General features: G+C 34.7%; 1 long non-coding RNA gene across 1 annotated transcript; it reads right to left on the reverse strand.

Annotated features, from left to right (window-relative positions):
* Positions 1 to 4,825: 4,825 nt before the first annotated feature.
* On the reverse strand, positions 4,826 to 15,552 carry LOC120636253. Its single transcript, XR_005659361.1, has 5 exons — positions 15,217 to 15,552; positions 14,452 to 14,571; positions 12,418 to 12,602; positions 10,041 to 10,157; positions 4,826 to 6,365 (listed from the first exon to the last, which is right to left on the reverse strand). It is a non-coding gene; the product is annotated as an uncharacterized LOC120636253 (long non-coding RNA).
* Positions 15,553 to 17,078: the final 1,526 nt, after the last annotated feature.

The following is a 17,078-nucleotide window of genomic DNA, read 5'->3' on the forward strand; positions in this document are numbered from 1 at the left end:
TATAAGAAAATAAACGAATTTTAAAGGAATTTTCTATTTTCATTTTCACACTAGATGCCCCTGCCCGCAACTGCTTTGTGTGAGGTTGAAGAAGGTAGGTTTTAAAATGTTGTTATCCGCTAGTTTATTTACAACTCAGTTTAAACAAATCGAGACAAGCTCATCTATGTCAATAATATTGTAAATTTTCTGCATATAGGTACGAGTACAAAATAATATTACCTGTGTGCGAGGCGTCTTGTAGAAGTTGAAGTGTTGGTAAGAAATATGTCAATATTTATATTGTGAACTAAGTAATCGCAAATGCCTGTCCCTACTCCCGCTTTTCCTAATTTAAATTTCCTATGTCAAATGACAATAAGTAACGTTGACCCAAGTCAGTAAATGGATAGGTACCCGTCTTTGGAAGTACATTTGGTATACATCAGACTCAGATCCTATCTCTAGCAAAGAATAATAGTCGTTAAGGGAAGAATAAACATGTAATTTTTCAGTGGATTCATACACTAAAGGTTAACCAACTAAATTCCTGACATATTTCATGCATTATTCATTCCTAGCACTAAAGCCGTCATAACGGTGGCAATGAGGTGTTTACTGCTATCCGCTGAGGAGATCCTCTATCTCCAATCATATTTATCAGATCCACACAAAACTAAACTGATAGTATAACCTATAAAATAAAAAATAAATATTTAGATCGGTTAAGGAACGGGCTCGGCATCAACATAAACGGCGAGTACATCACTCAACTTCGATTTGCTGACGATGTGGTCATAATGGCAGACTCTGGGTGACCTTAATACGATGCTCTATGACCTTAGCAGAGTTAGCCAGACGAAAATTATGTCTAACGCTCATGTTCCGCTCCACCCAGTGATAGTTAAGAACTCAACACTCGAAATTGTAGACGAGTAGGTACATACATAGGACACACGAACCGCCGAATCCAACATGGATGGGCAGCGTTCGGGAAACTTCGTGACATCTTTTCGTCCAAAATCCCTCAGTGCCTGAAGACCAAAGTCTTCGAACAGTGCGTGTTGCCAGTTGATGACTTACGGAACGTTGGGCCGCATTAGAAGGCACAGAGTCACTCAGCGAGCGATGGAAAGAGTTATGTTAGGAGTATCTCTACGTTATCAAATTAGAATTAGAAAATCTGGTAATTAAGGTTACTGATATAGCTCAACGAGTCGCGAAGCTGAAGTGGTAATGGGCGGGGCACATAGCTCGGAGAACTGGTGGGTGTGGAAGTGACAACCCCGCACCGGTAAACGCAGCATTGGTCGACCCCCAACCAGGTGGACAGACGACATCAAGGATACAAGCGTCTCCCATCTCCTCATCAATTATGTTCCCAGTAGTTTCGATTGCATTACAGCTATTTAGCCTCCATGAATCGCAGTAAACCTAGTAAACGAACTACCGACCTGGTGGATACAAAAAGTTCAAACCATTTAAAAATAATTCAACACACACACACACACACCTAATAGTATTTTCTTGATATAGCAAGTTATCTAAATAATATACACTACTAAAATTATAAATGTGAAAGTGTGGAAGTTTATTACTCAATTACGCAAAATGGCTGAACGTATTAAGTTGAAATTTGGCATGCATGTAGCCTTTGACATGAGAATGAAAAGAGCCAAGTCAAGCCATCGCCTTTAATCCCGATGGCGATACCTTAAGTTATTTATTCAAAAAAGGAAAATTAAAAAGAATGTATGGAATGGTATGTATGTACTATACATCATATATGTATATACAAATACGTACATTCAAATGCAGACGAAATATTACCCTCGTTTTGGAAATCAGGAAATAAATAATAGCACATTCATAATTTCATCACTAGTAATAATGTTCAAAGCGCATTGAAGTGGGCATGGGTAAGCTATAATATTATAAAGCTTTTAAGTTTGTTTGGTTGAACGCGCTAATCTCAGGAACTGCTGGTTTGACTTGAAATTTTTGTTCTATTTATCGGCTTGAGGCTACGACCAATTTCACGACCACGCTACTCAATGAAAAATGTTGCAAACACAGAAGAAAATATCCTTTTCGTAAAAGTTAAGCCAAAACGACGGAAGTTAGTAGTAAGTATGTTGAAATAGTTTTGCGTTTAAATTCTAAAGAACAGTCCCCGACAACTTATTATGACAATCTAGAAAGATTGTCGCGAGGGACCGCATGTGATATATAATTTTGTACCGCAAGTCCTTCACGACCGACGGTACTACAAAAATTACTATTATATAGTATGGAAGATTACTCCGAATGTTTTGTGCGGAGCATTTATAGTGTTGGTGTGAACGTAACGATAGCGCGATCTAAAAATAAAAAGTGCCATCTAGTGACAGGAATCAAAAACTAAAAATTAATATTTTCTGTACGTAACATTCAAACTATATAAAATCTATACTCCAAATGAAAATGGATTTATTTTTAATATAAAAAAATATTCTCCGAGGTTGTTGTAAAAAGCGTCCTTAATAAAAATGCTTAGCAAATACGTTTCAATACGATTTGGGTTTAAAACACGATCGCCGGTTTCTTATAAACATCAAATAGTCAATGAATTATTGGTATAAATAAGTTAATGGTGTGATAGCATTATTTTCTGTAAATGATATTTATAATATTAGGTTCTTTTTGTTCGTAAATATTTTATGTTTACGTTAAAAGTCGAAAATAAAGTCCTTTACTGTATCTTATTTCTCAAAAGGCACTGCACCGATTATAAGAGATTGTAGATTTTTGATGGATGAAATAAAAAAGGAATCTGAATTTATATTACATTTCAAGTAGGCTCAATCTATAAGCACTTTTAAAACTACTTTTAAGTTAAAATGTCCATTCAACTGCCTCGTTGATCTATCATGATTATGATGAAATTTGGTATTATGGTATAAGGTTACTATTAATAATATTTTAAACTTTAAGTAATACATAGGAAATCATCCCCAAAAAGCTGCTCACTTTATAAATGCTAAACTGAGTTAAAGGACCAACAGAACGTCCCTTAAATATTCACATTTAAGATAGGTAGCTGATCAATACTCAAACAATTTTCAAACAGTACTTTAGGGTAAGGGAATAAGAATAAAACATACTTTTGTAAGCTATTATTTATTATAATCGTGTTAATATTACGTATGTATTTATTAAGGCTAGATAAGACGATAGAAAACGGCTAGAAGATGCTATTTGTACGAGATCCAATAAAGCTGATGTTGTTGTGAAATCATAATTCGACATTGAGCGATTAGTTTAGTACATCAATTGCACAATATAAAACTTACCCTTTGTAATTATATAGCCAAAGCCCTCTCTACATTCACGAGAAACTTAAACGAAAAAAGGTTTTACTATAAAAAAATTAGTCACAACATTTATATAGAAATCCAAAATTCATTTATTTTATTATATAGTTACTTATAAAGGGTGTAAGTGATAAGATACCTAAAACTATGAGAAGAAGTTACACTGAATCACATATCAAAAATACAAATACAATTTCCGTCGGAAATGTCTTTGCCCTAATGACCAGACAGACAGACAGAGATAGAGAGAGAGAAAGATTGAGAGAGCAGGTAGAGAGTGGGGAGAGCGACAACTGCGCAGCGGTTTATCGCCACTTTCTCGCTTTAGTTTGCAGGTATTTTAACAGAGTCGTGACCCGTATTAAGAGACAAAGCTGCTGCCCACGCGCGCTTTGATGTTAAAATTGACATAGCTTTCTTTTGGTTATTATAGTATTTTTTTAATTTCAATTAATATCTAGTTAAGACAGACTACATAGATGATTTCATGCTGCAACACTCTTAAAATTATCGCCAAATTCATGAACAACTCAGACTCATTTACTGAATCCCGGGTTTAAGTTTTCGTGAACATATCGCTTACACCTTTTATTCATTAACATATAGAAATACAGCGACGTAATATATCAAAAATGTCAGATGGTTGTGTTATACCTATTTGTTTTTTAAATTGGTAACAGCTACATCCTTTTTAATATCACTACGACACTAAAATATATGGACCACACATTTTAATGCTAGTATCACAAAAATATATTATAAACTTCTTTAATAATAAATTAAAAGACAAACAAAAACAACGATAGAAGTTCACGCATCGATACAAAAGAATTGAGTATACTATTCGACCCAAAAATTTCTACTAAATTTATCCACAAAGAAAATAACTATAGACACATCAACACAGTACTGTCAAGTCGAAAATGCAAGGTTATATCGAGCGTCAAGTTTAAGATGGTATTGCGTCAATTTACTAAACCATCACGCTATCGAGAACACTATTATTAAGTTTCACTAAGAATTACATAGTAGATAGACGAAAGTCAAGAAAAACTTTAGATTATACAATCATAATAAAAATATAACAAAGAATATGGAGAAAATAATAATATATCTATATGGAATGGCCAATTTCAAGAAATCACTCCGTAAAATTTTTCAGAACTGGCGTACAAAAATTTAAATTTTTCTTGTAAACCAACATTTTATTGCAATTTATCTAATTTTATTAAATTAATTATAATGTTATGTTGTGTGTATGTTGTTTAAAAAATGTAATTAGTTATGTACTCTAAAAAAAACATTAGTTTTCGGATTAACAAATTTATTCAACCTATTCAATAATTTATACAATTAATAGATAAATACATTTGTACAGTAACAATCACTTTAACAAAAACACGATTTCTGAAACCTTTTTAATGAATAATTTATACAATGAATAGATAAATGAAATGCATTTAAATAATATTTTTAATACAACACGTGGAAAGTAATTTTATGTTTATAAAAATGTTAAGTTTTTATCTCCTTTATTAACACTCAATTGTCTTAATAAAGTGTTATTGAAATTATAGAGAGCAACGCAAACCGTTTATTCTTCTTTCCACCGAGGAAAGTCTTTGAATTATTTAAAAAGATACTAAGGTACTTCTTTCGTCCATTTTCCTTGGATAAGAAATGGACGAATTTTCATCCGGAAGAATGACACATCACCGGTGAAACAAATAAAGAACAAGGAGTCACTGAAGTACATAACCTAGCTGATTGTTCTTTCTCTAGTATTTAATTCTTTTATTTTTACCTAATGTTAGACCGCATATTTAAGATTTAACCTCCTTTAAGATCTACTACCAAAATTTTCGCGGTATGCGAACTAAATTGTATGACATTAACATAGCTTGTCTAATTAATACTTTCGATGTTATAGTTGCAACAGAGACCTGGTTAACCGATAATATAAAAGACAGTGAAATCTTTCACTCAAATTATTCAATTTATAGAAGAATCGCAGTGATACCCACCTTTCCGGGAAAGAAGCTGGTGAAGTAATTATTGTTGTGCTGAAATCGCACGAGTCTAGAGGTCATAGCAAATGGAATAGCTCTTGTGAGGATATATGGGTTTCTATAAAAGTCAAGATTGAGCACAACTTCCGAACTTTAATTATTTGTGCGGTTTATGTGCAAGATCAGGAGACAGGTGTCTGGTAACTATATAACGAACTTTTTCAATAATGTTAGTGATGTAATGGACAAAACCAGAGTTGACACTCTGGTCCTCGGTGACTTTAATCTAAGTTTTATTTATTGGTCTCGTAATGATGACGATACTTATCGTCATTACGATCCGAATAGATATCATTGCAATCTTGGTTACTTGTTGGTGGATTTTATGTCTTCTAATAATTTATTGCAATTATGTAATGTTAGAAACAAAAACGACAAAGTTTTTGACCTTGTGTTTAGTAATTTTGCAGGTTCGATTGTTTTACAAAGCATTGACGATGACCATCAACCACCTCTGGAGATTGAATGTAAATTTGACAGTGCAGCGCTGTTAAAGACTCGCAAATTCTCTACTCGTAATTTTAAATATGCTGACTATTCTGTCATAAACGATAGGTTAAAGAGTGTTTACTGGTTTGGGTTGTTTGAATCATGCGACAATGTTGACGGTATGGTGAACATATTTTACTATGAATTAGATAAGATAATTAACTCATTCATTCCACCTAAACAGAGAATCATGAGCAATTATCCATCTTGGTACTCGAGGGCCAGATTAAAGGTGTAGGTGTTGTGGTGAGGTGTCGATTAAACTACTGAATGAAAAAGAAAAAGTAAGGAAAATATTTAAAATATACCACAATCCTCGTGACAAATTTGAATACGACATACTTAATAAACGTTCCGAAACTCTTAGATAAATGTTTCTCTTGCTACAAGACCAATGTTAAGCATTCTATCTTGAAAAATCGCAAGTCATTTTGGTCCTATATGAAAACCCAGCAAGATGGTCGTTCTAGTATACCTGCGGACAAAAAGTTAGGAGATAAAAGTGCAGGATGCGCTAAAGAGGTAGCGAACTTGTTCGCAAGCCATTTTTCATCTGCTTTCACTGTTAGCGAGCCAGAATTTAATTTGTCTGCTCGTTCTGTTTTTGACCATAATGAATATTGTCTTAATGTTATTAGTTCTATTAAATTTGTGGAGAGAGATATTTTCAAGTACTTAAAAGCTATAAACCCTTGCAAAGGTGCAGGCCCTGATGGTATTCCGCATATTTTTATAAAAAAAGATTGTTTCTTTGCCCATCTTTTAAAACAAATTTTCAACAGATCATTAGCTTCAGGTGTTTTCCCTAGTATTTGGAAATCTGCGAATGTTGTTCCTGAATACACAAGAAAGGTGATAAGACTGACATCAAAAACTACCGCCCGGTATCCATACTGTCCGCTTTTGCTAAAGTGTTCGAGTCTATGATCTGTACTATAATTAATTTCCATTCAAAAAACTTGTTGACATCAGTCAATCCTTTTAAAAACCGTGTTGGGCATCAGCCCAAAAAAAGTCTACAAAAAAAATAAGTCTACAGTATCTAATTTAATATCCTATGTCTCTGACATCTCAAGGTCGGTCAACTCTCGAGTCCAGGTTGATGCTCTTTATACTGATTTTAGCAGTGCATTTGACAAAGTAGATCATAACGAATTGTTAAGGAAACTCAAACACTATGACGTACACGGAACTTTGTGGAGGTGGTTTACCTTAGCAATAGGGTTCTAAAGGTGGTGGTTGTAGGCTACGAATCTAATCCGTTGGTCCCAACGTCTGGCGTGCCCCAAGGGTCTCACTTGGGCCCAATTTTATTCTTATTTTTTATAAATGCTATTACTAATCATATACAATATAGCAAATACTCAATTTTCGCAGATGACTTAAAAATCTATATAAGGTCACTTAGAAGATGTTTTTATGCTTCAAGAGGATCTTAACGCAATTAGCAAATGGTGGCAAAATAATAATATGCTTTTAAACCCTTCTAAATGTGTCCACATAAAGTTTACCAGGAGTATACTTTCCCAACTACGTATACCTTGGGACAAAACTTCATTTTACAGGAGGTAAATGTTATAAAGGACCTGGGTGTTTTAATAGATTCGAAATTGAGTTTTAGAGAACATATAGATAGCATAGTTAAAAAAGCTTCCAAAATTTGCGGGTTTATCAAACGACAGTGTAAGTCTTTCAATAATATGAGCACAATTAAACTACTTTTTAATAATATGTTTCGTAGTCAGCTCGAGTACGCATCGTCAGTTTGGAATCCTCAGTACCAAATTCCAATTGCAAGGATAGAAAGAGTCCAGCGCAGGTTTTTAAAATTCTTAGCCTATCGTGACCTGTACTTGTCCTTATCGTTCGGAATACTTTACTTTTACTTTCCCTCGCTGACCGCCGGTGCATTACTGATATGACTTTTCTACAGAAGCTCGTAAATGGTAATTTGGAAGCTCCTGAACTTTTGCATACCCTTTCAGTGTCTGCTAAGAAAAAAATACCTAGAGTTGCTACGCGCCAAACTTTTTATGTAAACAGCGGTAGAACAAATTTGGGTAGGAATGCAGCTCTAAATCGCCTAAGTCGTGTCTATAATGAACTTACTCGCGCAAATAACAATATTGATGTATTTTGTCAAAGGCCAAAGGTTTTTAAACGTGCTATTATTTCTGCTTTGTCAAGCAATTCGGACTGCCCTTTTGGATTTTAATTTTTAGTTTTCTTTTGTTATTTTTCTTATTGTATTATTAGTTTTATTTTAACTTTTCGTATTTTTATTATAGTTTGTAGTTTTAATATAGGTCATTTTGTAGTATGGCTTTTGCTCACAGATTATAATATTCTTTAGTCTAATCAATTGAGTTTCAATAAAATAACTTAGTCAAGTTATATGCATCTTTTGAAATAATATATAGGTGCTAAAAACAAGGTGTCATTCTAGGATTAGGGAGACCCATTAGAGAAGCTCGGGGCACTTTACATCTGGATTGGGGTAACCGAAGAGTTGCATTTAGTATCAACACAACTCAAATCTTTAGATATAACCCTTTAAAGGAACCAGTACTCAACTCTTAAGTGCTAAACGTTGGTGACTAAATATAATCCAAGTTTATACACCAACGGTCTATGCACAGAAGCTAAGACCGAGGGACTCAGAAGGTGAATGGAATAATATAAGGCGCCATATCGGTCTTTTTGACATTGGAGAACGCGATGAATAAGTAAATATTGGCTGCTCAAGGTGAAATATGGACAAAAAAAGTGAGCGTAACATTTAAAAACGAACGCTTAGGAATGAAAAAAAAATGCAAAAACAAACGAGGCTAAACATTATTGTCGAGCTTCTTTGCTTTTACTGTTACAACACGATCCTGAATAATTCTTAGATCGATTTTTAAATATTTGATTCGATTTTAGTAAATCATTTGACTGTACTATAGAATATTAAAAGTTCTGGAGGGCACTTTCACAACGAGGTTTCAGTAAAAAACAAAAGTTCAGTGTACGGGATAGGGTGATGTGCTCGACCATAACAATAGGAAGATCTTCCTCCGAGCGGTAGATCGTGCTCGGGGACCGAGGTCCAACCATCCATCTTTGGAAGTTGTATGAATTTTTGTGAACGCTTCGTTAGCGCGATGCAAGGTATTTGTGGTGCCATCTAGTTTAGTAATGTGGAGATTGCTACAGTATTCCCCTCCGAGACTGAAAGTCGTACCATTGACGCAGTGTCGGTAAGGTGTACAGCACTAAGAGAATCGACCGTCACTGTTGACGTGCTGTGGGGTCGTGTAGTGACGCCGGTGTGTTGCTGGATTGACCGTCGTTAATGTGCTTGCCTCCGTCTGACCAATCCAAAACATTGAACTAGAAAACGTAGGTATAGAATTTGTACTAGAAAAGGACGATATTCTTTAATGTAATGGAAATGGTATTCAAAAAATATATTGTAAAGGGAATTCACACAAGCGGTGAGTACCTCAGCCATCTTTCTTCTTTTGTTTTTACCTTTTTTACTCCTTCCTCTTAATTTATTTCTTTTTTTATTAAAATATAACTCTTAGTTATAATAAACGCGGTTGTTTGCTCAGTTTGATACTGGAGCAGACTGAAAATCAGCGCTGAGTATTGTTGCCAATGCACAGCATAAGGCTTTGCCATTGGCCATGTTGTTAATAATAAGTTGGTAACAATTTACTTCAAGATCTTGTATTAACAATAGAGTATGGTGCGTAACAATATGTATACTTATAATAAAACTGTAAACAGGTGATCAATGTGTGGAAATCACTGTAGACTATTATTTCGAAACATTTTGTGTTAAGCTAACGACGCTTATAATAAGTTAGCTTTAGTTTTTAAGAAATCTAATAAATTTATTATTAGTATAAAGGTGATTAGAAGGTTCCAATGTTGAGCGATTGAAGTGCATATACGTGTGCCACTCGCACACAGACAGTGAGTAGATTGTTTGAATGTGTTGAAAAAATCTGTATCGCCATGTTAAAGTGGATAAGTTATTTGTAAGTAAAGAATTAACAGTCCAATTTCAAAACTCTCTTTGCGGAAGATAAAAAAGAAAAAAACTTTTCAAGTAAACAGGCTACTTGAAAAGTTTTAAGGCAGGAATAAAAATATATCTCACCCAAGAACGTTAACACTAAAGGGGATAATTCGGGGTAGAAGGGCTGGCTTCGTACGCAGTCCCGTCGCTTGATACCAGGAAGTTATATGTTAAAGAGTCGCTCACACTAAAAGTTGCCTGAAATTACAAAACAAAAACATTATTTTAACTATTAACATGACAATCTTTGCAACGCTAGCACCTAACCAATATTATAAATTACAGATTAAAAAACCAAATTGTTGCCAAATTATCTTATAAGGGTTTCCTTTCGCGTTGGCTTGGCTTGAAGTTATAAATAAAATAATAATAATTAATTATACAACGGCAACGCCATCTAGCCCCAAAGTAACCGAAGCTTGTGTTATGTTTATCTAATCTGTATGTAAATCTAATATGACAGATGAATATTTTAATGAATAATATAATATTTAGATACTTATTCTAAATATATAAACACCCAGGCACTGAAAAACATTCATGTTCATCCTTAGCCTTGGACTCAGAAAGCAGTTTCTACCCACTACGCCAATCAGCCGTAAAATTTTATTTAACAGACCTTATATAAATTGATACGCAAAATTTATCAATACTACACATAGCACAATTGTAACTAGACGATATATGTACATTAAATATTTTTAATTACTCATGCGGAATAAGTAGTATCTTAGTACTCGCTGTCTGCCTGTTTGCACATCACTTATAAGCAGCTGAAAAGATTTGCATAAAATTTGGTGCATTTATACATGGTAAAATTATAGATATATATTTATCCTAGAAACACGATAAGGTTTTTTCGGGATAGGAGATAAAAGTATTTGTCGAAAAAGTACAACACAACTGTGTCATGACTAAACCTATTTTAATATTATTCTTTTCTATATTGGTTGTTGTGCCAAAACTTAATGAAGATCTGGTAAAAATGATAGGCTGCAAAGCAAGGAAATCCTAAGCATTCAGCAGCAAACCCTTCGCATGAGACTTATCAAAATTTAATTCATGCACAAATGCCACAAATGGACCACTGACAGTTAATCGAAAAATCGGCAAAATTTTTGTGACTGCAGATCAGGATACAGTTGTCACCACTCCTCCACGGGTGCTGTACGAGACGACTAAGGGAAATATAACGGAGAACGGGAAGCAGCGTCCTCTGTTTTCAGAGTACGTTTTCTTCACGTTTACTATTCTTAATTAAAGGAGCAGAGACTGACAAATGCCTAATTCTTCTTAGAACTCACCCATCCATTATAAGACTTGAGACAACTACACTTTCCCAGCGCAATCAACTGATTTGGTGTTGGTATAAGGTCACATGTTTATCGATTATTTGCAGTAATTTGTGATGGGGCACGAAACTATAAACGTTTAGGTAAACTATAGTAGGTCCCCAGGAGGGTCATTTGCGAATGGCAATGGTTACAAATTTTCAAACGATAGGTGATTGAAGCTCCAATACGGTATATTAGTCACACACTTATCCAACTTTTTAAAAACGTATGTTGAAATAAGTTGCATCGCTATAACACTAAACAACAACTATTAAAAACTTTGGGCAGAAAATTTTAAGTCGTGTATTATTTATACGAAATTAAATCATCTTTCCGATTGTGATAAAGCTTCGTATGATTATTGCTTTCGTAAAGTTATTCAAAGTTCACAGTTAGACCCGAGAGATGGCGCTGCAACTACTAGAATTCCTATCGGGAACGAAAACGCGAGCATTTAGAAAATTAAATACTTATAAATACATATTCCTATAATTTTGTGGGTCTAATGTCATATTTAAATACTGGTGATAAAATAATGCTATTTATTTCGATGGGTAGATAAAAAGGGTTACTTAAATTAGCTAATATCAGTAATAAAATAGTTACAAATGGGCAAATCCCATTCGCATGGCATATTCGCATTATTATGCGAGTACTTATGTTAACTTGGATCCAAATGGAATTTAAAATTAATTTTTAGTAACTCCCAGTACCAAATTTGACGTTTTCCATCGCCGTGTTTACAAGAACATGTTAAGTTATCATTCACACGCAAGGGAGCATTCGTGAATTTCTTCGCCTCAATATCCTTCGATCCATTTTATTTTACTTGTTTTATAATGGAAACATTAGTTTATCTCTGTTTTTTAATAATATATTAAAAACACACTTACAAATAACGTTAAAAACCCTTTTTATTTTGATTATTTCATTTAAGTAACGCACTGTTGTTTTTTTATATTTTAAGAACATACTTTACAACAAAAATAATCTTTAAGACAAATTATAAAAATGGAGCGTAGTTATATTGAGGTTTAAAAAAGCTCATAAAAAAGTAGTGAGGATTAAAGCCTGTTGCGAGCGGTCTCAAATAATATTATGATATAACAAAAAAGGATAGTTACCTTTATTTCCCTTAAAAGCAGAACGCAAGAATCCAATTTCTCTCACTCCCTGGTGTCAGTCTGTTCTATTACGACAGTTTCTGCGTGGAACAGCTGTGTAGAAAGCACTAGTTAGTCTGACTGATCCCATTCTGATCCATTGACGAGGCGAATTGGTATTTCTTCCACTGGTGGCTGAATGTTTTCTGAAAATTAAAGAAAAACAAACACATTATTACTCTATATTAGATAGAATTAGCAAGTGTTTGTTGTAGTCGTCCTGAGAATGTCTCTATTGCTCTAAACAGGTTGCTCGTCTAAATTTTAAATGACAATGTGAGATGGTGATAACAAAAAACCACACCCAGCTAAGTTTGTTGTGGGCTTCTTCTTAGACCAGGACACGTTTGGAACCCTCGTAGCTATAGTTTTAAGTTTACGAATGCGGTTATCGCGATCATCTCACTACCGTGTAATTCTCATGTACGCATCAAAAGTGCCGACTACGTTTACGACGACTTTTTTTATTATTTTGTTACGGATATTATACGCAACGCTGTCTAATTGCATTTGTTATGCCCATTTCTATTAACAAAGACATACTATATACAAAGATATTCTATTAACAAAGATATACATAATATTTGTCGACGGACCCAGTGGGTGTGTGGTACTAAAACACTGTGGTAGATCTGTTTGGTGCGGAGTATATAATCATATCAACCCATTACCGGCCCACTACAAGGCACAGGCCCACAATGAGGGGTGGTAAGGCTGTAGTCTACCACGCTGGCCCAATGCTACACCTTTGAGAACATTATAGAGAACTCTAAGGCAGGTTTCCTCTCGATATTTCCTTCACCATTGAAGCAAGTGATATTTTAATGATTAAAAAGGCACATAACCTTGAATAGTCAGAAGTCTATGCTGGGAATCGAACTCGTTTCCCCGAAAGTAAAGTCGAGCTCCTACCCACCGGGCTACCACCGCTTCTGTGTAGTATATAGATTGAAGTAATTAAAAATTGCACAGACAGTTTGATTAGATTGTACAGATTCTCTTGCTTTTATGCTGATAATTAGGCTTAATGTTCATTGTAGGTCATTATAAAAGGTTAAGACGAACCTTATGAAATTAACCTTATCTTCTATACTATTATTATAAAGAGTTTGTGCGATTGTCGGGGGTATTCTCTGGATCTACTGAACCGATTTTAAAAATTCTTTCACGAATATAAAGCCACGTTATTTTTAATTGGCATAAGCTATATATATTAATCTCAAAGCTAAAAAGAACTTTTCATGGTAGTCGGATTAGCAAATTAAGAGAAAAACGGACGAAAGAACGAGTTTCTTTCGAACGCTGCCTTAACAATGAGAGATATACGAGTATGACTGAGTTCTAGAGAAAAGTTGTAGAGCTTGATAATATCTTCAAGAAAGTCACCAACAGCATATGTGTAACAAAAAGTAGTATTTTATATTAATAAAATATATGAAATCTTTAGGTAATGTTTATAGCTCATAAAGAATCAAAAAGAATTCTTTCCCAAATATGTGTATTGTCTTAAGTATTGGAAAGTAAAGAATTTCCCCTTTTATTTATTTATTTATTTATGAATATCCTTAGTATACTTACAGCTAGCCAAAACGTATACTAAGTCAGTTACAGATGTACATTACAAATATATTTTATATTTTATTTTATTGGACGAATAATTTAGACGTCTGGTTAAAGAGATAATACGAGATAGGTATTGAACTGCGACCATGTTTAGTAAACCTCGAAATAGTTACACTTACTGAAATCGGAGCCTGAGCCCCAGTTAAAAATTACCTTTATTTTAATGGCAGAAATAAACAAAACTACATACCATGGTTATTCTCTAGTATGTACTAGTAAGTAGTAGCCCAGGTAAAAAGAATTACCTTTATTTTAATGGCAGAAATAAACAAAACTACATACCTAGGTGATTCTCTAGTACTAGTAGATAAACCCCTATTGCAAACCCACCTAACAAAATAACCAGAAACAATCCAACAACTATAAACGCACCCACGTTGTGTCCAAATTTTTGGTGGGGTACTGTCTAAAGAAGGGGGGTCTCCTCCATTGCGCTGAAATCTTGTAGGATGTCATCGTCTGCACTGCGATCGTACCAACTCGACTCATTAGCTGTGAATCAGGAGAAAAACTTCAATTAGTTGCCTAACTCTCCTTGTTGTACGCAGCTTATAAACGGCTCACTGCTGGGCACAGGTCTCGTCTTATAGGAAAGTCGGTTCAAGGGCCTGGGCTTTAATGATATCATTATAAAATTAATACCTTAAGCTTATAATTATATCATTAAATTAATACCTTAATTTTAACTTGCATTAGAGCAGTGTTGCAAGTCTGTACCATAACCATCTGTCCCCAAGGTGTAAATTAAAACAACTGGACCAACTATTTCTTTATATTAAGCTTCTGTACAGTTCATGTTACTTGTTACCTTAGAACAACTCAACTACCAGTTTGGAATGCTGTCTTTGGCAGAGAAGACCACTGGCAAGAAACTGTACCTTAGCTCAATTGCAACAAGACTTATGAACACAATTACAACCTTATAATGTGATAACACTACGTCCTTTGATACAGGATATATAAGATAGGTTAATAAGTACCATTATACCTAATAACACCAGTACTTTAGGAGCAAGTTGTTTATACACAGCAAACTCTACTACATATACTGTCTGTTTAAAATATTGCTAGGGCTCCATAGATGATACCTAAATAACCCAAAGGATATTAGAGATATACTTATCGTAGATATTATACCTTATAGCAACATCATGTACCAACACGGTATCAACAACTTATCACAACTCCATCACCAGTATATACGACTCTTGTTCCGTCACAACAATATTTCCCTTATAAATCATCTATTCCCATTTTGTTACTTTCCAACACCATACTTTACTTTTTTCTTTTCCTCAATTAATTAATTTCATATTAAATTCAACTTCACCTTTTGTTTATGGCAGCCGGGTTACTTTTATAGTGTGATTGACGGGTATAAAAATGTTATATAATATAAAGTGATTTTGTACGGGTTCGATGAGAAAAACAAGACATATAAACAAAACTATCTACCCTCCATAAACAAACATATCAAAACAGTACAAAACTACCTCTACCCTCCATATACAAAACAAACAGGTTACTACAGACTATAAATAACAAAGACAAAAAACAGAAGCAGAGCAAGCAATAGACAGATTAGAGTTTAATCTTTTGTGGATGAATAAATTTATGAACAGTAGAGACTTAAGATATACGTGTTTAGGCGCAAAGGGTGCGAGAATATTGTGCAAGGAAACTGTTCTGTTTGGGCAATTGAAAAGGGTGTGGTCAGCAGTGCCTTCCTCAAGGCCACTTACGTAGATGGGGGATTGGATAATGCCCCATCTGTGCAGGCATGAGGGTACACAAGTTTGACCAAAAATAAGTCTGCTGATAACGGACGTCGTCTGCTTGTCGACAAGACGATAGCAATAGAACCATGGCTTAGTTGGGATGGAGGGTTGGATGTCACTATAATAGCGACCTTTAATTAACTTCGAACGGTCGTATGTATGGCGCTGCCAGCCCGAGTCAAGTTCGGATTTGGCCAAGGAAAAAAGATCGCAAAAGAAGCAGTGGAAATGTTCCAGCTTCTATGACTTTTTCAGCATAAGATTCGACAATATCATTGCCTCATTGCCTCTCACAATACCCATACGCGGGATGTTAAAAGAGGGGGAGGGGAAGATAAATTTTAAGAAAAATTTGATAAAACCGCGTCCGCCATGTACGTAGTTTCCCGCCGAAAAAATCCACATGAATTCAAATCCGTGCTAAATCTTTCTTTCTCGCCAATCGATCTTGTCATACTCACTTCATCGCCATAGTTCATTTATATTTTTCTTTGAGAGTCTAATGGCCCTTATTCTATTTTCAAAGCACTATGATGATATACTAACAATGAGTATACAAACGATGGTTAGTTGATATAATATTTAATATAAGTATCGAAAAAAAAGGGCGGGAAACATCGTACATGGCGGACGCGGTTTTTTCAAATTTTTCTTTTATTTTATTGTAAACTCGTATTGAAAAGGATTTGGTGTTGTTTATATTGTACATATTGTAGTATTAGTGTCATTCTCATAGTAGTTAGCTGTTTATATAGGTAAGTTCTTCAAAATATTTTATTGGAAATTTTAAACTTTTATGGGGGATCGGCCCCCCGACCCTGGGGGAACAATACCCCCAGGGTCTGTAAATATTCCATCTAAGATGGATATATTAATCTCAGCGGTTGAGTCGTCAATGGACACGGACGCATCTGCTGTGTCCAATGCCGAACAAACGCTAAAACGAAAAATTTTTTCCCGCGTTTGTACGATGTGCAAGAAAAAAAAAAGGAAAGGCAAAGCAAATTATGAAAAGGATAAATTTAATGACTGCATGTGCGAATCACATACTGATGATGTTCCGAATCGCCCTAACAAAAATCCAAATATTTCTCCCAACCACAAACCAACTGAACCCACTTCTCCCATTGATAATAATAAACCATCATTATCCACCATACCAACAAATGTACCAACTCGAGTGCCAATTGGTCGTGCTCAGTATCAGAAATCTGACAGTGC

The sequence above is a fragment of the Pararge aegeria genome, chromosome Z (assembly GCF_905163445.1).
Source record: "Pararge aegeria chromosome Z, ilParAegt1.1, whole genome shotgun sequence".
In the NCBI taxonomy this organism is placed as follows: Eukaryota; Metazoa; Arthropoda; class Insecta; order Lepidoptera; family Nymphalidae; genus Pararge; species Pararge aegeria.